Below are 27889 nucleotides of genomic sequence, written 5' to 3' on the forward strand. Positions count from 1 at the left end.
CACATTTTGTTAAATTTCAGACTTAATCTAAATTGGAATTAATAAACAATTTTCCTCAAGTAATCTACACACAATACCCCATAATGACAAAGCAAAAAAACTGTTTTTTAGAAATGTTTGTTAATGTATAGCCTATATATTTATATTATGGACTCTGACATTGCTCATTTGGATTTTTCTTAATTTCTTTCTTTTTACTTTCAGATTATGTGCGAATTGTTGTCTATGTATTATTGCTGCACTGTTTGAGCTGGAAACACAATCATTTTACTGTACCTGTGATAACATCTGTCAATAACATTTGATGTGATTTGATTTGTCCAGGCCTAGGCCTACTCCACCATAGCCTCATCTCCGAATTATCCTCAATGCTTATCCTTATCCTCAGTGCTGTGTTCACTTTCTAGTCTGAACTCGGAAATGTCCGATTTAATAACTGGTTGACGTAGCAAGTCGGAATGTCCAGGTTTCCTAGTTGCGTTCAGGAATAACCACAGATAAAACAATGAGCCAGATATTTCACCGGATGTATAGATGTGAAGCATCCGGTTGGCGTATCCACTCACTACTAAATATGGTGATGAGAGGAAGCCCAGTGGCCGGCAGTGGGAGAAGATGGAGTAACACGGATTTTGGCCAATGTTCTGCAAGTTTTCTCATCATTTAAACATACAGGTTTCTGTTTCCAAAACCAGAATCTGAAACAAACAGAGTGGACTGCGTTTTGTAGACATTACCATTTGCCAAGGTTTCAAAAAATGGCGTTGTTTAGAAGGAGTGCAAGGTTCAAATAGAGTTATCGCACAGGCGCACCTCCCATAGTAGGGGTTTCCTAACGGATATATGTAAATTAATGCTGAAACGCGCCAATAGGATCTCACTAGTTCGTGCTTGCCTCTCCCCGCCTCCTTGCACGTTCTGTGCTTAATTTGTTCCCGTTTCTTTGTTCCATCTTGGGTTAGTTATAAGAATCTTTGGTATAAGCATAGGCGGACTGGATCGTACCGTTCTCTCAAAAAATAGTTTAATTGCGCTTCTTTTGACGAATTTGCATTCATTTTTGATATCAAGATTGTATATGTGTATGTGATACATGTTGTGTAACAACCGTTTAATGCTCTCAAGATGATCTAGTCCTGCATTTCAAAAAGTGCGCACTCCCCCCGTTAGGTGTTTGGTTTATTCCCACAGACTGCCATGTTGGATTGAGCCACAAATCTGCTGCTGTTCGCGCTGGAGTTCCGATGAAACTTTAGTATCTACCTCCTTCAGGACGTTGCAGTAATGTTCTCATAATTTGGATTGAAGGAGGACCTTGCGTTGCGTTTGGAACCAACGGGGATGTTCGCGTACTAAAGCGGTTTCTATCGGGTTGTGGTCAGACGTGCATGGATGTGAGGGTCCGGTTGCAGGCCACGGCAGATCAATGACTATTTGTTTGAGTTTCATACGACGAATCGGAATCATAACACACCTTTTGGTTGATTGTCAGTAATGAGTGGCCATCTGCCGCAACGGCGGCCCGCTAACAATGGATCCATACTGCTAACCCCACAAGAGAACGACTGTCTCTTCAATTACCTCGGCAGAAAATGCACGGTAAGTTTTATCAGTCATACTTTCTTTACTAAATGCTCATGGATGATGTTTACCCGTTTCAGGATGAATTGAAAACCTGTGTAATTGATGCCTCAATATATTTGATAAAACCATCGAAAGGGAAACAACTCTCGCCACTGGCACTGACGGTCCTTCCATTGGTTTGGGCTAGACCGGTTGAACAGGGTTAAGGAAAAGGGAATGTTGATATCCCAGGACACAGTGCCATTTGGGCGGTAGAAAGTTTGTCAAGCCCGGAGGCCTCGGGTGTTTCCTGACACACCTGCATAGCATGGAAACACCCAAACGAGGTAAACCACTGTTAAGAAGAATGTGCTCCTCGGTTTTGTTGGCCTAGACCAAGGCCAGTGTTTGGATCTGGTAAACCCATCAACCCGGCTACGAATTATTATTCGTACCAGCGTTGCATAATGCCTTGGCAGATTTCGGAAGCCGCCTGTGTGTTGGGAACAATCTGTCTGGCATGCTACAACACTTGCCATTCATTGTTCTGCTGTCCACACGATACTTTCTCATAGGCAATCACACGATTCAATTCAGTTGACTGCTCTCCTCGGGTTTTGGAGATATAGCAATCAGTGAAGAATGTGTCCAATGTAGCGTTACATTGTATCCCTGGCAAATGATCTCTGCTGGGCAAGGCGCTATTTAATGTGACGGCCTGAAATGTATATTATATAACGCGTTTTGTTATCAATTGACACTTCCAGAAAATTATATTTCAAGAGAAGCAATGTGTCCTCTTGAAATATGATCTGCGTTGATTGCACTCTTTAACCTTGGGTATTTTAAATTGGTGTAATGTACAATAGAATTGTAACCTACACTTATGTCAACAAAACAGTACAGTATCTATTCGCTGGTTTATTAGATCAAGTTGACACACTGGGGTGTATGTCAATAAACTACCTGGCTAGCCTTGGGTGGTTAACTAATTGTCATCAGATGACAATTCAGAGAATGCACCCACCCCTTATTTCACTCTCCATACAGGTATGAGCTTCCTGTAAACACCAGGTTGGTTGACACAATTGGACGCCATTTAATGTTGTTGATCAGTTCATCGGGCATGTGGCTTAATCAGATTTCCTCGTGGATATAGGTCAGGATGTGTTGGGTAATGTTTGAAACTAAGTATGGCTTCTTGGCAGGTTTCTGCCCCGTGTGAAGACGGATACTGCTCGCACAGGTTCCCTACGGTGGTTGAGCCGACAGTTTCTCGAGAGTAGACGTTTTCTGTCTCTGTAGTAACTTTCCCATGCCACATTACCACACCCTTTACTTCCCCATATTATCTCGCTTTGAGTCATGTTACCGTTGCCATGTTCACAAAGTAGGCTAAGGTGGTGTGGAGGAAGTAGTCTTAACTTACTTCCTACTGCTCACGTGGTGGGCCAGAAGAGAGTCCCGCCTCCTACCTGTCAGTCAGTCATACCTGTCCCACGTGTCTCTGCACGTGTGTCGTACACCTGCATACACAGCCAATGACGTCATTCCACAGACATCCAGGCCATGTCACTCACCATGTGACACAGCCCAGGCAGTTTGCGTGAGGAACATTCCTGCCTCACTCTCCTCTTGAAAAAAAAATGTTGTTAAAATCCGGGAGAGGTGAGTGATTGCTTGTTATGTAGTGGTCTCACGTAGCTAGAGAAGAACATGCAGGAACTCATCATTGCTGCTGCAGTCTTTACTCTTCCTCCACAGAGAACTGAACCCCGAACAGCCCCTGGCTTCTGTGTTTAACCTTTGGTTTATTCCATTCGTTAAAGGCAAGTAATGTTATGCTAGCTGAGCCAGAAGCTAATGTCTAATACCCAAGTTGCCTGTTGAGACGTAGCTGTTATATGCTACTCGGAATCAGAGCTGTCAGTGGATTTCAGCTCAGTGTCTCTCTCTCTCTCCTCTTTCAGTCATTCATACATACAAACAGTGAGCCGCAAACTCTGAAACGCAGGGCTCTGCCAGATGATGAATCACACATGTGAGAGGTCCAACCTGTGTTGCTGTGGCTTTACTGACATTCAACTCATTGGTATTCCTACTGCTTCACTTTTTACTATCAGCACCAGGCTAGAGTTGGAAGCTATCCAATTTGTGTGTGTGTATGTGTGAGACTGCCTGAGCAGCAGTCCTCTCCAGCAGGAAGTGCGGTAGTCGACCTCCTTCAGTGTTTTGTGCAGGAGTGGCAAAAACTTGCCTTTTGATCTTTACCACATACTCTCCTTCCCAACCTCTTCCCTGTTCCCACTGTTTCCCCACTTCTGCCTCCCCTTACCAGCCCTACTCTGGGCCACTTCCTCCCCTTACCAGCCCTACTCTGGGCCACTGCCTCCCCTTACCAGCCCTACTCTGGGCCACTGCCTCCCCTTACCAGCCCTACTCTGGGCCACTTCCTCCCCTTACCAGCCCTACTCTGGGCCACTTCCTCCCCTTACCAGCCCTACTCTGGGCCACTTCCTCCCCTTACCAGCCCTACTCTGGGCCACTGCCTCCCCTTACCAGCCCTACTCTGGGCCACTTCCTCCCCTTACCAGCCATACTCTGGGCCACTTCCTCCCCTTACCAGCCATACTCTGGGCCACTGCCTCCCCTTACCAGCCATACTCTGGGCCACTTCCTCCCCTTACCAGCCCTACTCTGGGCCACTGCCTCTCCTTACCAGCCCTATTCTGGGCCACTGCCTCCCCTTACCAGCCCTATTCTGGGCCTCTGCCTCCCCTTACCAGCCCTACTCTGGGCCACTGCCTCCCCTTACCAGCCCTACTCTGGGCCACTTCCTCCCCTTACCAGCCCTACTCTGGGCCACTGCCTCCCCTTACCAGCCCTATTCTGGGCCTCTGCCTCCCCTTACCAGCCCTATTCTGGGCCTCTGCCTCCCCTTACCAGCCCTATTCTGGGCCTCTGCCTTCCCTTATCAGTGTCTGTATTTCCTACTACTCTCCAGTCTCTACTCCTTCCCAACTCCACTCTGACTTCCCCCCTCTCTTTCTGTCCTTCCCAGCCATTCCTACCCTATCCCGCTTTTTAGGATAAATGGGAAATACTGTCAGGACATGGATGGATTAATGATGCACAGTTGCCGTGCATTCAACATCCTGTTTGTTTCCCCCTGTGAGCCCTCTACAGTCCCACTGGCTGTAGTGTGTAGTAGCACCAGCAGCCTGGAGAGTGGTGCCATGGCGAGCTTTGATGATGTCACTGGGACTGGGTGCCTCCTGTGGCCAGCGGGGCTCGTTCTGGCTGCCGCTGGTGATCAGAACTGGAGAGGCTGATGGATGATACAGCTCAGCTCTGTGACCTCACTGCGGTAGCACAGCCCACTAGATGAGCACAGACAGATATTGCTTTCTTTGAAATGTAGGCTGTCCCCAGATCCTGCACAGCCCATCTGTGTGTAGTTAGCTACTAGGTTTTCTAGTAAACTTGGTTTACCACTTTATGCTCTGGCCTGCCTTTCATCTGCAGGGCAATGGGCCTGAACCCCACTGCGACGAGGCTAGTAAACTCTGGGAAGAACCTGGGCCCCGTTTCCCAAAAGCATTTTAAGGCTAAGTTCGCTGTTAGAACTTTCGTAGGTGCATCGATAAATCTCTGTGCAGTTTCCCGAAACCGTTGTTACTAAAGTTGCACTTGAAAGCGCTCGTTATTTACTGACGGCCTAAGACCACTCGTAAAACAGCTAAGTGTCGTTAGCTGCTTTTTTCTTTTCACCCTTCTGCGTCACTTTATTCACAGAAGATCTCTGCTAAACATAGAATCAAGATGTTTATCTGTCTGATTGTGATCAATGATAAATTAAGAACAAAGTTTGACTGCAAACCTTGGCATTTGTTACAAACAAGTGAAGGATAAAAAGCTTTTAAATGAAACCGGAGATGATTGCATTAAAATATACTTTTGGTCATGTAATGTATGTGAACACCTGGTCATTGAACATCTCATTCCTAAATCTTGAGCGTTAATATGGAGTTGGTCCTACCTTTGCTGCTATAACAGCCTCCACTCTTCTGGGAAGGCTTTTCACTAGATGTTGGCACATTTCCGCTGGAACTTGCTTTCATTCAGCCACGAGCATTATTGAGGTCAGGCACTGATGCTGGGCGATTGGGCCTGGCTCGCAGTCGGCGTTCTAATTCATCCCCAAGGTGTTCAATGGGGTTGAGGTCAGGGCTCTGTGCAGGCCAGTCAAGTTCTTCAACACCGATCTCAACAAACCATTTTTGTATGGACCTTGCTTTGTGCATGAGGGCATTGTCATCCTGAAACAGGAAAAGGCCTTCCCCAAACTGTTGCCACAAAGGTGCAAGCACAGAATCATCTAGAATGTTACTGTATGCTGAAGCATTAAGATTTCCCTTCACTGTAACTAAGGGGCTTAGTCCAAACCATGAAAAACAGCCCCAGGCCATTATTGCTCCTCCACTTAACTTTACAGTTGGCACTGGCATCCGCCAAACCCAGATTTGTTTCCACTGATCCAATGGTGGCGAGCTTTGCAACACTCCACCCGACGCTTGGCATTGCGCATGTTGATCTTAAGCTTGTGTACGGCTGCTCGGCCACGGAAACCCGCTTCATAAAATTCCCGCCGAATAGTTATTGTGATGACGTTTCTTCCAGAGGTAGTTTGGAACTCTGTAGTGTGTTGCAACCAATGACAGACCATTTTTACGTGCCTCAGCACCCGGTGGTCCCGTCATGTAAACTTGTGTGGCCTACCACTTCGCGGCGGAGCCCTTGTTGCTCCTAGAGGTTTCCACTTCACAATAACAGCACTTACAGTTGACCAGGGCAGAAATTTGACAAACTCACTTGTTGGAAAGGTGGCATCCTGTGATGGTGCCACGTTGAAAGTCACTGAGCTCTTCAGTAAGGCCAGTCTCCTGACGTTGTCTATGGAGATTGCATGGCTGTGTGCTCGTTCTTATTTTATACACCTGTCAGCAATGGGTGTGGCTGAAATGGCCGACTCCACTAATTGAAGGGGTGTCTGCATACCTTTGTGTGTGTAAATAGACATGTACATACATATTTGTCACATGCTTCGTAAACAACAGGAATAGAGCTCAGCACAGGCAAAGTCCTAGAGGAAAACCTGTAACCAGTCTGCTTTCCACCAGAAACTGGGAGATTAATTCACTTTTGAGTAGGACAATAGCTAAATCACAGGGCCAAATTTACAATGGAGTTGCCTACCAAGAAGACAACAAATGTTCCTGAGTGAAAAAAAGTTAGTTTTGACTTAAATCTTCTTGAAAATCTATGACATGACCTCAAAAATGTTTGTCTAGCAATGATCATCAATCAATTTGACAGAGCTTGAAGAATTTTGAAAATAATAATGGGCAAATGTTGCACAATCCAGGTGTGCAAAGCTCTTAGAGATTTAGCCAGAAAGACTCACAGCTGGAATTGATGCCAAAGGTGCTTCTACAAAATATTGACTCAGGGGTGTTTGTACTTACATTTGAAGTCGGAAGTTTACATACACCTTAGCCAAATACGTTTAAACTCAGTTTTTCACTGACATTTAATCCTAGTTAAAATTCCCTGTCTTAGATCAGTTAAGATCACCACTTTATTTTAAGAATGTGAAATGTCAGAAGGATTTATTTCAGCTTATATTTCTTTCATCACATGCCCAGTTGGTCAGAGGTTTACATACACTCAATTAGTATTTGGTAGTATTGCCTTTAACTTGGGTCAAATGTTTCGGGTAGCCTTCCACAAGCTTCCCACAATAAGTTGGGTGAATTTTGGCCCATTCCTCCTGACAGAGCTGGTGTAACTGAGTCAGGTTTGTCAGGCCTCCTTGCTCCCACACGCTTTTTCTGTTCTGCCAATAAATTCTCTATAGGATTGAGGTCAGGGCTTTGCGATGGCCACTCCAATACCTTGACTTTGTTGTCCTTAATTCATTTTGCCACAAGTTTGGAAGAATGCTCTGGGTTATTGTCCATTTGGAAGACCCATTTGCTTGGCAGCCTACTTTTACCGTCCTGCGTGAGGAGACTGCCTAGATGTCAGCAAGCCATACAGAGGACAGTACTGGTACACGTACACACACACACACACACACACACACACACACACACACACACACACACACACACACACACACACACACACACACACACACACGAGGACAGGGTGACTTTATTCCTGCTGAGAAATGAAATGAACTGGTAGTCTAAACTCTGCCCGTGCTGTCACACACCTCTGTAGTAGTGTTTCTGCGCATACATAATTTTCTGACCTTGATTTAAAGGTCGACTTGGTGAGATGAGGTTGCCCTGAGCAGATCCGCGGACTTTGAGATGAGCGCGATGCAAACATTTTGCGCAGTCAGAGTATCTGCGCAGGTGCGCTTCACACAGTTTCAGCATGACCGCTTCGGGACCAAAACAGAGGAGACGTTTAGCCACGCTATTAGTTGTTGTAGAAATCGGCCTGATATTGTGTTTACTTGGGTCCTTGAGTGTATTTTTTTTTTTTTTTTTTTTTAACTAGAAAGTTGATTCCACTGAGGTCGAATACCTCTGTTTTTTTAAAGTAAAAAAAAAAAGTCACTGTAAAACAGATGGTCTGTGGGTCTCAGTTAAATCCCTATTCCATCCATTTTACATTTGAGTTATTCAGCAGATGCTCTCATCCAGAGCGACTTAGTTAGTGCCTTCATTCCTTCTATTAGGGGTACTATACTCTCATCACATCATTCATTAACCCCTTGTGCCTCTCTCTGTCACTCTCTCCGTCACTCTGCAGTCGCTGTGTTCTGCGGTGGTGCAGGTATATGCAGCAGACAGGAACTCAGCCTGGACCAAGAGGTGCTGTGGTGTGGCCTGTCTGGTCAAAGACAACCCAGCACGATCCTACTTTATCAGGGTGTTTGACATCAAGGTGGGTCTAGTTCACACACAAAACACAGACCAACTCGGACACGGCAGCAACCTTTACTATGTCCTTTACTATAGAGATGAGAGAGACACACACACTAAATCTGTTGAAGTGCCTTTGAGCAAGGCACTTAATCCTAATTTGCTCAGAGTGTCCCGCACTACTATGGCTGACCCTGTAAAACACATTTCACTGCACCTATGTGACAATAAAACCTCGCTCGCTCTCTCTCCACAGGAGGGTAAAACCGTGTTTGAGCAGGAGCTCTACAACAACTTCTCAATCACCGTTTCCAAATCTTACTTCTTCACGTTCGCAGGAGATGTGAGTTATACCTTTCTCTATGTACTTGATATATCTTGCTCCAGCCAAGTCCTTTCACATGACATGGCCATTTGTTTATGGCAAAAACCTGTGTGTGTGTGTGTGCTGTTTTTTCAAGCCTGCAGTGTTCGTTCGTTCTTATGACATTCTACTTCATGCGTTTGTGGGCGTGCGTATTTGTGTGTGGGTGTGTGTGTAGTCGTGCCAGATGGGACTGAACTTCGCAAGCGAGGAGGAGGCCAAGCATTTCCGGGTCGCCGTGGGAGACCTGCTGGGGAGACGACAGAGAAAATCTGGTGACTACCGACGCCATCTTTGATTCTACTGACCTCAGACCTCTATTAAAACCATTTCCTCCCCTCTGACCTCAGCCCGGTCTGCTAATGATTGGACAGGTCCTCTCCATTTTGAGATGTATGGATCTCACCTTCTTTATCTGCCATCTCCTTTACTTCCTAATTGTTCAATTGACAGCTCTCTCTTCCTTTCTCTCTGGCTCTCTTCCTTTCTCGCTCTGGCTCTCTTCCTTTCTCGCTCTGGCTCTCTTCCTTTCTCGCTCTGGCTCTCTTCCTTTCTCGCTCTGGCTCTCTTCCTTTCTCGCTCTGGCTCTCTTCCTTTCTCGCTCTGGCTCTCTTCCTTTCTCGCTCTGGCTCTCTTCCTTTCTCGCTCTGGCTCTCTTCCTTTCTCGCTCTGGCTCTCTTCCTTTCTCGCTCTGGCTCTCTTCCTTTCTCGCTCTGGCTCTCTTCCTTTCCCGCTCTGGCTCTCTTCCTTTCCCGCTCTGGCTCTCTTCCTTTCCCGCTCTGGCTCTCTTCCTTTCTCGCTCTGGCTCTCTTCCTTTCTCGCTCTGGCCCACCGTTACCTCCGGTAGAAGGGGAGCGGATCTAGAATCAGCTTTAACCTCTCTGAAATCCAAACTAGAGGTCAACCGATTATGATTTTTCAATGCCGATATCGATTATTGGAGCACCAAAAAATAGCCGATACTGATTAATCGGCCGACTATTTCTTTTTATATATATATATTACAACAGTATTGAATGAACACTTTTGTTTTAACTTAATATAATACATAAATGAAATCAATTTAGTCTCAAATAAATGAAACATGTTCAGTTTGTTTTAAATAATCCAAAACAGTGTTGGAGAAGAAAGTGAAAGTGCAATAATTGCCATGTAAAAAAACTAACATTTAAGTTCCTTGCTCAGAACATGAGAACATATGAAAGCTGGTGGTTCCTTTTTAAAAATGAGTCTTCAATATTCCCAGATAAGAAGTTTTAGGTTGTAATTATTATAGGACTATTTCTCTCTATACCATTTGTATTTCATATACCTTTGACTATTGGATGTTCATATAGGCACTATAGTATTGCAGCATAATCCCGGGAGTTGATAGGGTTGAAGTCATAAACAGCGCTGTGCTTCAAGCATTGCAAAGAGCTGCTGGCAAACGCAGGAAAGTGCTGTTGGAATGAATGCTTACGAGCCTGCTGCTGACTGAGCGGTGGTAAGCAGACTGCTCTATCAAATATCAAATCATAGACTTAATTATAATATAATAAACACACAGAAATACGAGCCTTGGGTCATTAATATGGTCAAATCCGGAAACTATCATTTTGAAAACAAAATGTTTATTCTTTCAGTGAAATATGCAACCGTTACGTATTTTATCAAACGGGTGGCAACCTTAAGTCTAAATATTCCTATTACATTGCACAACCTTCAATGTTGTGTCATAATTATGTAAAATTCTGGCAAATTAGTTTGCAACGAGCCAGGCGGCCCAAACGGTTGCATATACCCTGACTCTACTTGTAATGAACACAAGAGAAGTGACACAATTTCCCTAGTTAATATTGCCTGCTAACATGAATTTCTCTGAATTAAATATGCACGTTTAAAAAAATATATACTTCTGTGTATTGATTTTAAGAAAGGCATTGGTGTTTATGGTTTGGTACATTTGTGCAACGAGTGTGCTTTTGTTAAATCATCACCTGTTTGGCGAAGTAGGCTGTGATTCGATGATAAATTAACAGGCACCGCATTGATTATTTGCAACGCAGGACAAGCTAGTTAAACTAGTAATATAATCAACCATGTGTAGTTAACTAGTGATTATGTGAAAAAAAATTATAAGATAAGTTTAATGCTAGCTAGCAACTTACCTTTGCTCCTTGCTGCATTTGCGTAACAGGTGGTCAGCCTGCCACGCAGTCTCCTCGTGGAGTGCAACGTAATCGGCCATAATAGGCATCCAAAAATGCCAATTACCGATTGTTATGAAAACAACTTGAAATCGGCCCTAATTAATCGGCCATGCCGATTAATCGGTCGACCTCTAATCCTTAACATAAACCTGTGCCTGATCAGCTAAGACCAGGGGCAACCGTGCTCTTGAAGATAAGCTTGCTATAATAACAAGGTCAGGACTGTTTGCCCTCTGTCCCAAACCAGCAATAGTCTATGCAGTCTCTGTATGGATGATGGTCCTCGACTCTTTTAGATCTGAGCTCCGTTTTATCAGTCTGCCTGTGATCGTTCTGGGAAATTACTAACTCGTACACCTGCGCTTGACGATTAATCCACACATACACCCCTGCTGCTTATAAACTAACTCTGTCCGAACCCTCCCCTTGTTGCAGAAGAGTTCCTCTTTGATCCGTGCACTTCAGTCACCTGTAACTCCATGCCAATCCCTCACCTCTCCCTTTCACTAACACTAACACACAGCACTATACAGGAGTTTAATTCTATACATTTTGTTTTACAGAAAAGAGACGTGACCCTCCAGGTCAAAATGGTAGGTCCTTCATGAAATTCACTCGGGTCTTTTTAAAAAAAAATTATATATATATTTTTTTTAATCAGAAATTGATGTAGACACTACGCTTTCAAACAACCCAGAAATTATTTGACTCAAAATATTCCTCCACAAACACAATCGTCACTCCCCCACTTCCCCACATGGCTTTGATTGAATGGTTCCAGTGTAAAGCCATTGGATAATCCCCTGATAGTAGGGTCTTAGAGTGAACACCTCTCTCAAGCCCCTGGCTAACAGATGACCTTTCCCCAGTCTTAATCTTAACCAAAATGGGCATGGAAGTACTGTATATCTGACTGTAGCATCAGTGGTGAGAGGCCATTTCTAAGTACAAAGATCCACTATACAGGACATGCTTTAGGTATTCTGCACACACACACTCTCCAGAAAGCCAGTTCCACAGGGACGTTGAGCAGATCCCTCCCCTCAATCTGAAAATACCAAACCTGTAACAACACTCATTCTCCAAACCAGGCCATATGAATAATCAGCCTACATTCACAGTAGATCACTTAGCTATAGATAAGATATATATAACCTTGTAGCGTATAAGCGGCATCTCATGCTCCAATCCCCTCTCATCAGCACCCAGACAGGCTGGGGGTGATACGGTTCATGTCACTTGGTACCAGAGCTTTCCCCAATTGTACAGATACTATAGCAGTCAAAATCTCTTTTTTTTTAGAGATGCTCTCTGAACTGGTCATGTAGATTTGCTGTTGTGGAACAGTACAGTGGCACACTTGCATAGCACTCCTTGGCATCGCTTGGCAACAGTGGATACTATTGGACTTCAGCTAGTGTGCTCTGTCTGGCTCCCCATAGTATTGTACTGGTCTGACTGGGTGGACAGACGGTGTCAACCCCTGCTCTGCTTAATCAGGCTAAGAGGATTTAATTCAGCTGCTAATGTTAGTTACTGCACAGCACTCACACTACCCCAGTCCCCTAACACCCATAGCAATGGCTTTGTGGAACGGAAGGAGTTGTGGTGTAGGGGTAGAGGAAAGGGGGAATTGGTGACATTTAGACCCATCCTGTCCCCTGAGGGTTGATCAAACCAAATGTTATTGGTCACTTGCACATGGCTAGCAGATGTTAATGCGAGTGTAGCGAAATGCTTGTGCTTCTGGTTCCAACAGTGCAGTAATATCAAACCAGTAATCGAACAATTCCCCAACTGCTGCCTAATACACACAAATCTAAAAGGGCTGAATGAGAATATGTACATATAAATATATGGATGAGCGGTGGCTGAGCGGCGTAGGCAAGGTGCAATAGATGGTATATAAAACAGTATATACACTGCCGTTTGCGTTCACTGTCCCTGTTTTTTGAAAGATAAGCAAATGTTTTGTCCATTAAAATAACATCAAATTGATCAGAAATACAGTGTAGACATTTATTAATGCTGTAAATGACTATTGTAGGTGGAAACGGCTTATTAAAATAAATACTAATAATGGAATGTCTACATAGGCGTACAGAGGCCCATTATCAGCAACCATCACTCCTGTGTTCCAATGGCATGTTGTGTTAGCTAATCCAAGTTTATCATTTTAAAAGGCTAATTGATCACTAGAAAACCCCTTTGCAATTGTTAGAACAGCTGAAAACTTATGTTGATTAAAGAAGCAATAAAATAGGCCTTTAGACTAGTTGAGTATCTGAGATTTGTACAGGGTAAAATCCTTCCTTCAAGATCGCCATCACTCCATTTTACAATGTCATGCCATACCCTGTGGACGGAGCGTTCCTCTTACAACAGGACAATGACCCAAAGCACAGCTCCAAACTATGCAAGAATTATTTAGGAAAGAAGCAGTCAGCTGGTATTCTGTTTATAATGGTGGCCAGCACTGTCACCAGATCTCAACCCTATTGAGCTGTTGTGTGAGCAGCTTGACCGTATGGTACGTAAGAAGTGCCCATCAAGCCAATCCAACTTGTGGGAGGTGCTTCAGGAAGCATGGGGTGAAATCTCTTCAGAGTACCTCAATAAATTGACAACTAGATGCCAAAGGTCTGCAAGGCTGTAATTGCTGCAAATGGAGGATTCTTTGACGAAAGCAAAGTTTGAAGAACACAATTATTTCAATTATAAATCATTATTTATAACCTTGTCAACATCTTGACTATATTTCCTATTCATTTTGCAACTCATTTCATGTGTGTTTTCATGGAACACAAAGACCTTTCTAAGTGACCCCAAACTTTTGAATGGTAGGGTACATAATCAAATCAAATCAAATGTTATTTGTCACATACACATGGTTAGCAGATGTTAATGAGAGTGTAGCGAAATGCTTGTGCTTCTAGTTCCGACAATGCAGTGATAACCAACAAGTAATCTAACTAACAATTCTAAAACTACTGTCTTATACACAGTGTAAGGGGATAAAGAATATGTACATAAGGATATATGAATGAGTGATGGTACAGAGCAGCATACAGTAGATGGTATCGAGTACAGTATATACATATGAGATGAGTATGTAGACAAAGTAAACAAAGTGGCATAGTTAAAGTGGCTAGTGATACATGTATTACATAAGGATGATGTAGAGTACAGTATATACGTATGCATATGAGATGAATAATGTAGGGTAAGTAACATTATATAAGGTAGCATTGTTTAAAGTGGCTAGTGATATATTTACATTTCCCATCAATTCCCATTATTAAAGTGGCTGGAGTTGAGTCAGTGTCAGTGTGTTGGCAGCAGCCACTCAATGTTAGTGGTGGCTGTTTAACAGTCTTATGGCCTTGAGATAGAAGCTGTTTTTCAGTCTCTCGGTCCCAGCTTTGATGCACCTGTACTGACCTCGCCTTCTGGATGATAGCGGGGTGAACAGGCAGTGGTTCGGGTGGTTGATGTCCTTGATGATCTTTATGGCCTTCCTGTAACATTGTGTGGTGTAGGTGTCCTGGAGGGCAGGTAGTTTGCCCCCGGTGATGCGTTGTGCAGACCTCACTACCCTCTGGAGAGCCTTACGGTTGAGGGCGGAGCAGTTGCCGTACCAGGCGGTGATGCTCTCGATTGTGCATCTTGTAGAAGTTTGTGAGTGCTTTTGGTGACAAGCCGAATTTCTTCAGCCTCCTGAGGTTGAAGAGGCGCTGCTGCGCCTTCTTCACGACGCTGTCAGTGTGAGTGGACCAATTCAGTTTGTCTGTGATGTGTATGCCGAGGAACTTAAAACTTGCTACCCTCTCCACTACTGTTCCATCCATGTGGATAGGGGGGTGTTCCATCTGCTGTTTCCTGAAGTCCACAATCATCTCCTTAGTTTTGTTGACGTTGAGTGTGAGGTTATTTTCCTGACACCACACTCAGAGGGCCCTCACCTCCTCCCTGTAGGCCGTCTCGTCGTTGTTGGTAATCAAGCCTACCACTGTTGTGTCGTCCGCAAACTTGATGATTGAGTTGGAGGCGTGCGTGGCCACGCAGTCGTGGGTGAACAGGGAGTACAGGAGAGGGCTCAGAACGCACCCTTGTGGGGCCCCCGTGTTGAGAATCAGCGGGGAGGAGATGTTGTTGCCTACCCTCACCACCTGGGGGCGGCCCGTCAGGAAGTCCAGTACCCAGTTGCACAGGGCGAGGTCGAGACCCAGGATCTCGAGCTTGATGACGAGCTTGGAGGGTACTATGGTGTTGAATGCCGAGCTGTAGTCGATGAACAGCATTCTCACATAGGTATTCCTCTTGTCCAGGTGGGTTAGGGCAGTGTGCAGTGTGGTTGAGATTGCATCGTCTGTGGACCTATTTGGGCGGTAAGCAAATTGGAGTGGGTCTAGGGTGTCAGGTAGGGTGGAGGTGATATGGTCCTTGACTAGTCTCTCAAAGCACTTCATGATGACGGAAGTGAGTGCTACGGGGCGGTAGTCATTTAGCTCAGTTACCTTAGCTTTCTTGGGAACAGGAACAATGGTGGCCCTCTTGAAGCATGTGGGAACAGCAGACTGGTATAGGGATTGATTGAATATGTCCGTAAACACACCGGCCAGCTGGTCTGCGCATGCTCTGAGGGTGCGGCTGGGGATGCCGTCTGGGCCTGCAGCCTTGCGAGGGTTAACACGTTTAAATGTCTTACTCACCTCGGCTGCAGTGAAGGAGAGACCGCATGTTTTCGTTGCAGGCCGTGTCAGTGGCACTGTATTGTCCTCAAAGCGGGCAAAAAAGTTATTTAGTCTGCCTGGGAGCAAGACATCCTGGTCCGTGACTGGGCTGGGTTTCTTCTTGTAGTCCGTGATTGACTGTAGACCCTGCCACATGCCTCTTGTGTCTGAGCCGTTGAATTGAGATTCTACTTTGTCTCTGTACTGACGCTTAGCTTGTTTAATAGCCTTACGGAGGGAATAGCTGCACTGTTTGTATTCGGTCATGTTGCCAGACACCTTGCCCTGATTAAAAGCAGTGGTTCGCGCTTTCAGTTTCATGCGAATGCTGCCATCAATCCACGGTTTCTGGTTAGGGAATGTTTTTATCGTTGCTATGGGAACGACATCTTCAACGCACGTTCTAATGAACTCTCACACCGAATCAGCGTATTCGTCAATATTTTTATATGACGCAATACGAAACATGTCCCAGTCCACGTGATGGAAGCAGTCTTGGAGTGTGGAGTCAGCTTGGTCTGACCAGCGTTGGACAGACCTCCGCGTGGGAGCCTCTTGTTTAAGTTTCTGCCTGTAGGCAGGGATCAACAAAATGGAGTCGTGGTCAGCTTTTCCGAAAGGGGGGCGGGGCAGGGCCTTATATGCGTCGCGGAAGTTAGAGTAACAATGATCCAAGGTTTTACCACCCCTGGTTGCGCAATCGATATGCTGATCAAATTTAGGGAGTCTTGTTTTCAGATTAGCTTTGTTAAAATCCCCAGCTACAATGAATGCAGCCTCCGGATAAATGGTTTCCAGTTTGCAAAGAGTTAAATAAAGTTCGTTCAGAGCCATCGATGTGTCTGCTTGGGGGGGGATATATACGGCTGTGATTATAATCGAAGAGAATTCTCTTGGAAGATAATGCGGTCTACATTTGATTGTGAGGAATTCTAAATCAGGTGAACAGAAGGATTTGAGTTCCTGTATGTTTCCTTCATCACACCATGTCTCGTTAGTCATGAGGCATACGCCCCCGCCACTCTTCTTACCAGAAAGATGTTTGTTTCTGTCGGCGCGATGCGTGGAGAAACCCGTTGGCTGCACCGCATCGGATAGCGTCTTCCCAGTAAGCCATGTTTCCGTGAAGCAGAGAACGGTGCAGTCTCTGATGTCCCTCTGGAATGCTACCCTTGCTCGGATTTCATCAACCTTGTTGTCAAGAGACTGGACATTGGCAAGAAGAATGCTGGGGAGTGGTGCGCGATGTGCCCTTGTCCGGAGTCTGACCAGAAGACCGCTACGTTTCCCTCTTTTTCGGATTTGTTTTCTTAGGTCGCTGCATGCGATCCATTCCGTTGTCCTGTTTGTAAGGCAGAACACAGGATCCGCGTCGCGGAAAACATTCTTGGTCGTACTGATGGTGAGTTGACGCTGATCTTATATTCAGTAGTTCTTCTCGACTGTATGTAATGAAACCTAAGATGACCTGGGGTACTAATGTAAGAAATAACACGTAAAAAAACAAACTGCATAGTTTCCTAGGAACGCCGGAAGTAATACATATGATATTAATAAGTAATGTAAGATATGTAAAACATTATTAAAGTGGCATTGTTTAAAGTGAATAGTGATCCATTTGCTAAAGTGGCCAGTGATTGGGTCTCCATGTCGGCAGCAGCATCTCTGAGTTAGTGATTGCTGTTTAGCAGTCTGATGGCCTTGGGGGTGCCACACTCCGTGCCCTCACCTCCTCCCTGCAGGTCCACTACTGTTGTCGTCTGCAAACTTGATTGAGTGGGAGGCATCATGAAGCCTCCAGCTTGATGATGAGCTTGGAGGGAACTATGGTGTTGAATGCTGAGCTGTCATCAATGAACAGCATTCTTCTTCCTCTTGTCCAGATGGGAATGTGCAGTGAGATGGCGATTGCATCACCGGGAAGGTGGAGGTGATATGATCCTTGACTAGTCTCTCAAAGCACGCCATGATGACAAGAAGTGAGTTCTACGGTGCGGTAGTCATTTAGTTCATCTTTGCCGTCTTGGGTACAGGAACAATGGTAGCCATCTTGAAGCATGTGGGTACAGCAGACTGAGATAGGGAGCGATTGAATATGTCCGTAAACACACCAGAATAACTACACTGTTTATATTCAGCCATATTCCCAGACCTCTTTCCATGGTTAAATTGGGTGGTTTGCGCTTTCAGTTTTGTACGAATGCCGCCATGCATCCACGGTTTCTGGTTAGGGAAGGTTTTCATAGTCACAGTGGGTACAGCCTCTCCAATGCACTTCCTTTAAAAATTCACTCACCGAGTCAGCGTATAGGATGATGTTATTCTCTGAGGCTGACCGGAACATATCCCAGTCATCAAAACAATCTTGAAGCGTGGATTCCGATTGGTCAGACCAGCATTGAATGGTTCTAGTCACTGGTACATCCTGTTTGAGTTTCTGCCTATAAGATGGTAGGATCAAGATGGCTTTGTGGTCGGATATGCCGAAGTGAGGGCGGGATTTGTATGCATCGCGGAAGTTAGAGTAGCAGTGGTCAAGTTTATTAATCCTGCGCATAGTGCCCAAGCCAGACTGGCATGGCTTGGGCTTTGCCCATACAGACAACATTCCGGTCTGTCTGGCATTGTGTGTTCTGTCTGCGGTAATGACAGGTGAGAATGACCCTGCAGATAGGAAGAGGGCACAGCCAGATCCACATTGGGCAGATGGATGTGGTACCGTGTTTGTTTGTGTATGACTCACTAGTGTGTGTCTGCGGAATTAACTGTATTCACCCGGAAGGTTCCAGTTTTCGTTGCCTTGAGTGCCCTCTCTCGTTCATCTCTCCCGCTCCTTATCGCTCTCGCGCTCTCCCTTTTTCTCACACCATCTCTCCTCCTTTCTCCATGCCGTCTCTTGAGTCCTGTCTCCCACCCAGCCAGCCAGCCTCTCTCTCTGATGTAGATTCATCATGTTTAAGAGAACCTCAGGGATTATGGTGGATTAGCAGTGGGCATTAATGGTTATGTAAAATCCAGCATCATCGTGATTTGCTGGGATTAGAGGTGGGCTGGAGTTGGGGGTGTGGTTTGGCCCGCTGGTGGAGAAAGGCAGAAGGGAAGGGATGAGAGAGTAAGGGAAAGAGTCAGGCTCAGAGATGGGACCTGGCAGTGCTCCCTGTTGTGAAGGGGAGGAGAGAGTACTCAGTTTGGAGGCGGGGCCAGCTGTTGCTGTGGCATTTGCCCAAACCCTAGGCACCTCACTTAGCCGGAGGGTCTTAGTCTGCCTGGCTCTGCCTGCTGTCTGTCTGGTCCGTACCCTGCGCAGTCTCCTCTCTTTATCTCTCTGGTTGCTCTTCCACCTGGTTCTCTGAATCTGAAAATCCTGGAGTTGGTTCTCTAGTTCTGTGGCTCGCACACCCTGTGTTCCTCTTGGGATGTCTCTCTGCTTCTGAGGACCAAAAGATCTCTGGATCAGTGGATCTCTAAGCTATAGCCCAGGACTGGGCACCACGTAGTCTTGCCCCCCCCCCCTCATGCTGCCGCCATCACTCTGTGATGATGTTCTGTACCACCTTCCTGTCCTCTCCCTCTGAGGACCTATCTGAGGGGGGAGGAGGAGGGATCCATCCAGGAGGGTGTCTCTCCACCCTCCACTGCCTGATCCTTCCCCAGGAGGAACTATATGCGCCCCCCTCCGACCCTACCAACCGCCTCTCGCTGCGCCACGGGGACCAGGCCTGCGGCGTTGTGGGTGAAATGCTTCTGGACGTCAACACGGCAGCTGCCGGAGGGTGTAAGGGGGACAGAGGTGGGAGGAAGGGGGACGGAACTCCCTGTGACTGTAGTCCCTCAGTCTCGCCCTCGGTCAGAAAGAGCCCCCGTGGGGACTCCAGCCACAGAGGTAGGTGGCTGATGAGTCAGGACACTCATGTCCATAGAATTCAGTTTGGTTTGACCACTATGTGGGTGTCACAGGACGTGTGAGCCGCAGGCAGTGGCAATATTATTCCGTGTGAGGTTTCCACACGCATCTCATCCAGTCAGTGTGGTAGTCGTTTTTCTTGTCTGCTGTGCGTTGGTTAGCAGACACATCTCTCTGACTGACTGTCCTAAGCATAATGGGAGGCATTCGAGAGGAGATGGTTGTACACGAGGAGTGCTTAGTGAAAATGTAATGTGATCCCAGCAGCAGATTGTGTGTTGTGACGCTGGCTGAACTCTCCAGGTGTTAAAAGCCAACGCACGGTGTCACCCGGTGTGCCCTCTCATCGAACTAATTGGAGGACGCGTCAACGATGGAAGTAGACCTCATTAATGAAATGTCAAAAGTCTATTGTAATCCAGTATGTTAAACTACCTAGATCTGAGACTCTGGTCTCCCCCAGACCAAGACTCTCCGGGCCTGTTGCATTGTGGGTACTGTCGTTCTGACTCTCTTCTCCCCCCCCAGGCCCGGCCCTGCCCATGGCCACGGTGGACATCAAGAACCCAGAGATCAACACTGTGTCACGGTTCCACGGACACACCTCTCAGACTAACATGGTGAGCAGCAGCTTCAACAACAACAACAAGAAGGAGAAGAAGGTGAAGGGAAAGAAGGGCAAGAAGCTGACCAAGGCAGACATCGGAACTCCCAGCAACTTCCAGTGAGTTTTCCATTCCATTTCTTTCTCATTTATTACTCTCTATTCTGATTGACAATAAATGTCACATGCTGCTGTGCAAATGGACTAGACAACAGGTGGAAATTATAGGCAATTAGCAAGACACCCCCAATAAAGGAGTGGTTCTACAGGTGGGGACCACAGACCACTTCTCAGTTCCTATGCTTCCTGGCTGATGTTTTGGTCGCTTTTGAAAGCTGGCGGTGCTTTCACTCTAGTGGTAGCATGAGACTGAGTCTACAACCCACACAAGTGGCTCAGGTAGTGCAGCTCATCCAGGATGGCACATCAATGCGAGCTGTGGCAATAAGGTTTGCTGTGTCTGTCAGCGTAGTGTCCAGAGCATGGAGGCGCTACCAGGAGACAGGCCAATACATCAGGAGACGTGGAGGAGGCCGTAGGAGGGCAACAACCCAGCAGCAGGACCGCTACCTCCGCCTTTGTGCAAGGAGGAGCACTGCCAGAGCCCTGCAAAATGACCTCCAGCAGGCCACAAATGTGCATGTGTCTGCTCAAACGGTTCAGAAACCCCACTCCATGAGGGTGGTATGAGGGCCTGACGTCCACAGGTGGGGGTTGTGCTTACAGCCCAACACCGTGCAGGACATTTTGGCATTTGCCAGAGAACACCAAGATTGGCAAATTCGCCACTGGCGCCCTGTGCTCTTCACAGATGAAAGCAGGTTCACACTGAGCACGTGACAGACGTGACAGAGTCTGGAGACGCCGTGGAGAACGTTCTGCTGCCTGCAACATCCTCCAGCATGACCTGTTTGGCGGTGGGTCAATCAAGGTGTGGGGTGGCATTTCTTTGGGGGGCCGCACAGCCCTCCATGTGCTCGCCAGAGGTAGCCTGACTGCCATTAGGTACCAAGATGAGATCCTCAGACCCCTTGTGAGACAATATGCTGGTGCGGTTGGCCCTGGGTTCCTCCTAATGCAAGACAATGCTAGACCTCATGTGGCTGGAGTGTGTCAGCAGTTCCTGCAAGAGGAAAGCATTGATGCTATGGATTGGCCCGCCTGTTCCCCAGACCTGAATCCAATTGAGCACATCTGGGACATCATGTCTCGCTCCATCCACCAACGCCACGTTGCACCACAGACTGTCCAGGAGTTGGCGGATGCTTTAGTCCAGGTCTGGGAGGAGATCCCTCAGGAGACCATCCGCCACCTCATCAGGAGTATGCCCAGGCGTTGTAGGGAGGTCATACAGGCACGTGGAGGCCACACACACTACTGAGCCTCAGTTTGACTTGTTTTAAGGACATTACATCAAAGTTGGATCAGCCTGTAGTGTGGTTTTCCACTTTAATTTTGAGTGTGACTCCAAATCCAGACCTCCATGGGTTGATAAATTATCACTGGAAATCAAATTTGTGTGTGATTTTGTTGTCAGCACATTCAACTATGTGAAGAAAAAAGTATTTAATAAGAATATTTCATTCATTCAGATCTAGGATGTGTTATTTTAGTGTTCCCTTAATTTTTTTTGAGCAGTGTATATACATACACACAGAACCAGTCAAGTTCTGACACACCTACTTATTCAAGGGGTTTTCTTTATACTCTTTTCCACGTTGTAGAATAATAGTGAAGACATCAAAACTATGAAATAACACATATGGAATCATCTAGTAACCAAATCAAAATATATTTTAGATTGTGCAAAGTATCCAACCTTTGCCTTGATGGCAGCGTTGCACACTTCCGACAGTCTTGAAGGAGTTCCCACATATGCTGAGCACCTGTTGGCTGCTTTTCCTTCACTCTGCAGTCCAACTCATCCAAAACCATCTCAATTTGGTTGCGTGATAGTGGAGGCCAGATCATCTGATCTCAATTATTAAATCTCAGCCGTCATACCGCTCCGGAAGGAGACACGTTCTGTCTCCAAGAGATGAACGTACTTGGGTGTGTAAATGGCAAATCAATCCCAGAACAACAGCAAAGGACCCTGTGAAGATGCTGGAGGAAACAGGTGCAAAAGTATCTATATCCACAGTAAAACGAGTCTTATATCGGCATAACCTGAAAGGCCGCTCGGCAAGGAAGAAGCCACTGCTCCAAAACCGCCATAAAAAGGCCTGACTACGGTTGGCAACTGCACATGGGGACAAAGATCATAATTTTTAGAGAAATGTCCTCTGGTCTGATGAAACTGTTTGGCCAAAATGCCCATTTATGTTTGGAGGGAAAAGGGGGAAGCTCGCAAGCCGAAGAACACCATCCCAACCGTGAAGCATGGGGGTGGCAGCATCATGTTGTGGGGGGTGATATATATTTTTGATGTTTTTATGAATATCACTAGCAACAGAATAAACACATTTTTTTAATTAGTAGTATCTTTCTATCCAACTTTATTTCTCAACTCCTAGTGTTGAGCTAATTACAGTCTCTGGAGTGTTTGACATAGCTTATTCGCAAGTGCTTTTTCAAAGCCTGACAGTGTGGCGGGTGCAGTGTCCAAGGCAAGACATACATTTTTGCCAACACATGATTCACCCTTGTTTAAACAGCTGCTCTTAGCGAAAAATGTGCTTGGAGTTACCTTTCTAGCTTGGCTACTTTTAGAGTTTACACTTCCTCTGTGTGTGAGTTTAGGGTTTGGTGTGTGTATAGTAGGTAGCCTATGTGATCATTCCCGCAGGCTCTGTACTACTCTCTGTCTGATCATGTGTTTCCTTCCAGGCACGTTGGCCACGTCGGCTGGGACCCTAACACAGGCTTTGATGTGAGTATGACTGACTGACTGACTGACTGGGTTCTGACTGAGGAGATATTGTTGTTGTCTACACTGTAGCATCTGACTAGTAGAATCATCCCCTACTTCTAATGGTATGGGAAGATCCTATGTGACCTGTGATCTGCCTCTTCTCACCCGGTGGTCTAGCTAGCCTCTGTCATATAACGTGTGGGACATTTTAAAAGTTTTAATGTCTCATGCACAAGTACAGTGAAATGCCTGTCTTGCAAACTCAAACCAGTAGGCCTGGACGGTGGGATGGTTTCTCCGAGGATGTGTATTACTGGGAGAAAGGGGGGGGGGTTGTGTTTTTACCCCCCCTTACGAGTTCTCAGGCTCAGAACTTGTTTATTTCTGATTTAGTGTTCATCAGACATGGTTCTCCTCAGAACTAAATATGAAATATTATGTCGTCTCTCCTCTCAGCCCCCTGCAGAAGTCACTGCCTAAACCTGTTTCTGCGTCATCCATTCAGTTGCTTCCAAAAAAGGATGATAAGTAATTATTGCGTGGTGTTCTACACGCACATCAAACCTGATGATTTGTTGACATTTCTAAAATAAGATTTCAATGATTTTTGCGTTTCAGAGCTTTAATACTTTCAAGAACTTAAGTAGAGAGCGAGATGAGCGAGTTTAAGAGAAAGAGCTGTCGGGTGTTTTAACATGGTTCGACAGGAACAGGAAAGAATACCCCTTACAGCAGTAATTCATTACATCAAAGAACACAACCTGAGTTACATTAACTAAACCAACTAAGTTGTTGTTTTGTGTCTCTGCCCAGAGATCAAGAGTAGTGGTTTAAAGTAGACGTGATATAAACCTGTGTAATCTAGTTCTGTGTGAATATAATCCCACAGCCTTCAATCCACTCTCCCGCCTGGGCAGTGCCAACCTGGCACAGTTCCCCTCAGCCACCAGGTGGCGATGCAGGGGCTGTTTACAACAGGGGTGCCAACATCTGAGCAGTTTATCTGAACATGAGACCGCCAGCTCTGACATGTTTCTAACTGAGTAGTGTTTTATCGTTCTAACTCATTGAGGTTCAAACTAAGTGAAGTTGTAACCAATTGAAGTGCTGAGTGACGTTCTAACTGATAGTGGTTCTAACCCGGCATTGGTTCTATTCCTGTTAGTTTCTTTTCCAGTATTTCAGTGTTCTCTTCCAGAACCCAGTGTTCTCTTCTCTCCTCCAGTTGAACAACCTAGACCCGGAGCTGAAGAACCTGTTTGACATGTGTGGCATCTCTGAGGCCCAGCTGAAGGACAAGGAGACCTCCAAGGTCATCTATGACTTCATCGAGAAGAAGGGAGGCGTGGAGGCAGTCAAGATCGAGCTCCGCAGACAAGGTGTGTGTGTGTGAGTCGGGGGGAGAACTAAGGGCTTTAGGTTCTGTGTTTGTCAGAAGAATATCCATAGTGACTGACAAACACGTTGTCTTGTAGCCTAAACTGTGATAGAGTCCATGTAGATTGTTTAGTGCTCTAATGTTCATCGTGTGTTCCTCAGGTCCTCCACCTCCGAGGTGGTGTGGTAGGTTGGTTTATCTCTGCATGGTGCTGCTGTGGCATTAACCTGACTGGGAGCTGTCTGATAGACTAACTCTGACCTCTGTAGGACAAAAGATTAGTTCCATCTCTGTCCCAAAGTCTAACATGGGGTTTCCCCAAACTGGGTCCTGTGTGCACGTTCTGTTGCCCTAAACTATGATTATTTGAATCAGCTGTGTAGTGCTAGGGCAAACGCCCAAAAATGTGCTCCCAGGAAGGGGCCCCAGGACCGAGTTTGGGGATCCCTGGTCTAACACAGGGGTGCACAACTCAGGCCCCCGAGTTCCTCAGGACTGATGCCTTTGAAGACCAGGGTCTCTGTCCAGTGTCTTGAGTAGGAATGGTGATCTAGGCTCTGTTTTCTCTTCTAGATCATAATGAATAAGATTCTATGGAAAGAGCCTAGATCAGCACTCTTAATCGCAGACGCTTTGTGGAGAAGGACCCATAGCTGTGCAACCCTGGGCTGGATCTAACATGTCCACCTTGACAGACCAGACCAGGAGTCAGTTTGCAGTGTGCTGAAGAGATGTTTGCCTTTTGACTTTAGAATATCATGTTAGTCAATGCTATGCTACCACAGAGCTTTTGTTTTGAGTTTCTGGGTTAGTTGAGAAGAATAACATGAAGCATAGCTGTCCCTAGTGACTACAGTCATTACTGCATGCTGTCATACCAGCAATTGAGCTGTATTTATTGCTGCCTTTCCTCCTGAGGTTCTTCTAGAATTGAAAGCATGTTGTGAAGTGTACAGTAGACTCAGAATGTGTATATATGCAATAGTCGATTCCATGCAAAAATCATTTATCTTCTCTCTGGTCCAGCCCCCCCACCCCCTCCTTCCAGAGGTGGACCACCACCCCCTCCCCCACACCAGACTTCCGGCCCCCCGCCCCCACCCATCAGGGGAAGGGGCGCACCTCCACCTCCTCCCCCTCCAGAGCGCCCACCTCAGCCCCACCACCACCTCCCCCTCCAGAACAGGCATGGGAGCTCCACCCCACCCCCAACCAGAGGCCCTTTGCCCCCTCCTCCCCAGCCTTCCCATGCCTCCCTGGCTCCCCATGCCCCACCTCCTCCCCCGCCTCCCTCCTCCGCCCCAGCAGGTATGGGTTCCGGAGCACCCCCTCCTCCTCCCCCGCCTCCCGGCCCTCCTCCCCCACCCATGCTGCTGGAAGCTGATGGAGGTGGTGCTGGTAAGCCCTCAGCCCTGTTGAGCCAGATCAGGGAGGGGGCTCCGCTGAAGAAGGTGGAGCAGAAGGAGAGGCCCGTTTCCACCAGCACCGGCCGAGACGGTCTCCTCGAACAGATACGACAGGGCAAGCAGCTGAAGGCTGTGAGTGGACATTACCTTATACACTACACTCTAACCCCTATGCCCATGTTCCCTATACTCTAGCTCCTACCTCAACCACTAAAAGCCAATTTATGATTGATCCAGATGCTGAGTACTGAGGGTATGATGCGATTTCAGAGCTTAATCGAGCTCTGTACCGCATCGCCGTGTGCCTCCCAAATTTTGTAACAATGTGGATGGTTCCGTATTGCACTGTATAGCTCCGCATTGACATGATTGGTTGACGGTAGGTGGGGGCGGGAAGTCCTCTATAAACACAAACTCACTTCCTTGACATCTTCCTTCACAACAGCTCTGCGAAGCGCAGGAAGTATGAATGGCCTGACTTCTACACTTCCCCTACCCTAGTGATACTAGATGCACATTCCCCTATACTGGAGCGTGTTGACTGGTGTGTATTCCTGCGTGTTCCAGGTGACTGACGAACCAGTGTCAGGAGGACCCGCCAGTCCTTCAGCCGGCATCGTAGGAGCTCTGATGGAGGTGATGCAGAAGAGGAGCAAAGCCATCCACTCCTCAGGTACACATGCATACATGTACACACACACACACCAGATAAGAGGATGCTGTTATATTCATACCAATGTATTTTCTATGTTCGTGTGTCTCTCCCTAGATGATGACGACGATGATGATGAGGAAGAGGACTTTGAGGATGATGATGAGTGGGATGACTAGTGACCCCCCCCCCAGATGATTATGACAACACTACATTGTTCCTAAATTGTTTTTCTAAATCTTATTCAAATGATAATGTAAATGTTTTATCAATTTGCTGTATATTTTTGTTGCCTTCATGCTTTTTTTTATTTGTATTCTGTGCAATACCTCATTTAATCTGTAAAGGTTTGTCATGTTCTCTTTCTGTAAAGTTGTTCTCTCCTGCATTAACATTTTTTTTATGTCAAGTTTCTCTTGGTCTGTAGAGTTCAGTCAGTGACTGGAGGGAGAACAAATGAACAAACTGACAGGGCCCTAAATGTTAAGAGTTGTTAAAAATCGAGAACACTATTTTCATACCCTTCTCTTACTTAATTTTTACTTATTCAAAAATCCTAGTTTAGCACTCTTATTTTCTTACAAAATCAGCTCTGTTGGAATATTTAGTCCCATTCGCTGTCGATGGTAAATCTACTCAGAGTTTGTATTTTTGCACGAATTGAAAGAGGCTCAGTACGTGAATACGGAGCAGTATCATGGCTGTATCTGCAACGTTATGCTTTAAAGGCTACCGATATCACTTCAATTATCCAATACTGTCAACCCGTACACTACACACACACACACAGCTGTCTTGCTCTGCGTTTCGGCTTGTTTCATCAGTTACAGTATATAGTTACAGTAATACTCTACAAACATATTTGTTTTACTGTAGCAATCAGCCGACTGCAGTTCTTTGTTTGAATCAGGTCGGTGCGGATGCAAAGCTTGAGGATGAATTAGTTTTGGTAACTTAATATGACATCTGAACTGTTTCACTAACAAACTGTCCTTCAGGACCAGTGAACTACACTAACACTCATCTACCATTGACACTAACCTAGTCTCTACACAGAGGGATACTGCTTTCTCATTGGGGAAGGGAACTAATGCTGTTTTTTACAGTATCGCTCTGTCTGTTTTCACGGTTAGTGAAACTCCGTTCAGTAACCAGGATATATGGACCTCAAACCTTCAGAAATTAGGTTGGAAGAATAATGGACTATTAAATTGTACACTCAAATAAATGTTAATATTTACAGTGACGCTTTCCTGTTTTCTGTGGGATGGATGTGAGTATGATGATAAATATGACCAGCC

At 46.0% G+C, this 27889-nt stretch overlaps 1 pseudogene; it reads left to right on the forward strand.

Moving 5' to 3' along the window:
* Positions 1–974: 974 nt before the first annotated feature.
* LOC115106967 (actin nucleation-promoting factor WASL-like) lies at positions 975–27830 on the forward strand (annotated as a pseudogene).
* Positions 27831–27889: the final 59 nt, after the last annotated feature.

This window comes from Oncorhynchus nerka, linkage group LG23 (assembly GCF_034236695.1).
Source record: "Oncorhynchus nerka isolate Pitt River linkage group LG23, Oner_Uvic_2.0, whole genome shotgun sequence".
Taxonomy (NCBI): Eukaryota; Metazoa; Chordata; class Actinopteri; order Salmoniformes; family Salmonidae; genus Oncorhynchus; species Oncorhynchus nerka.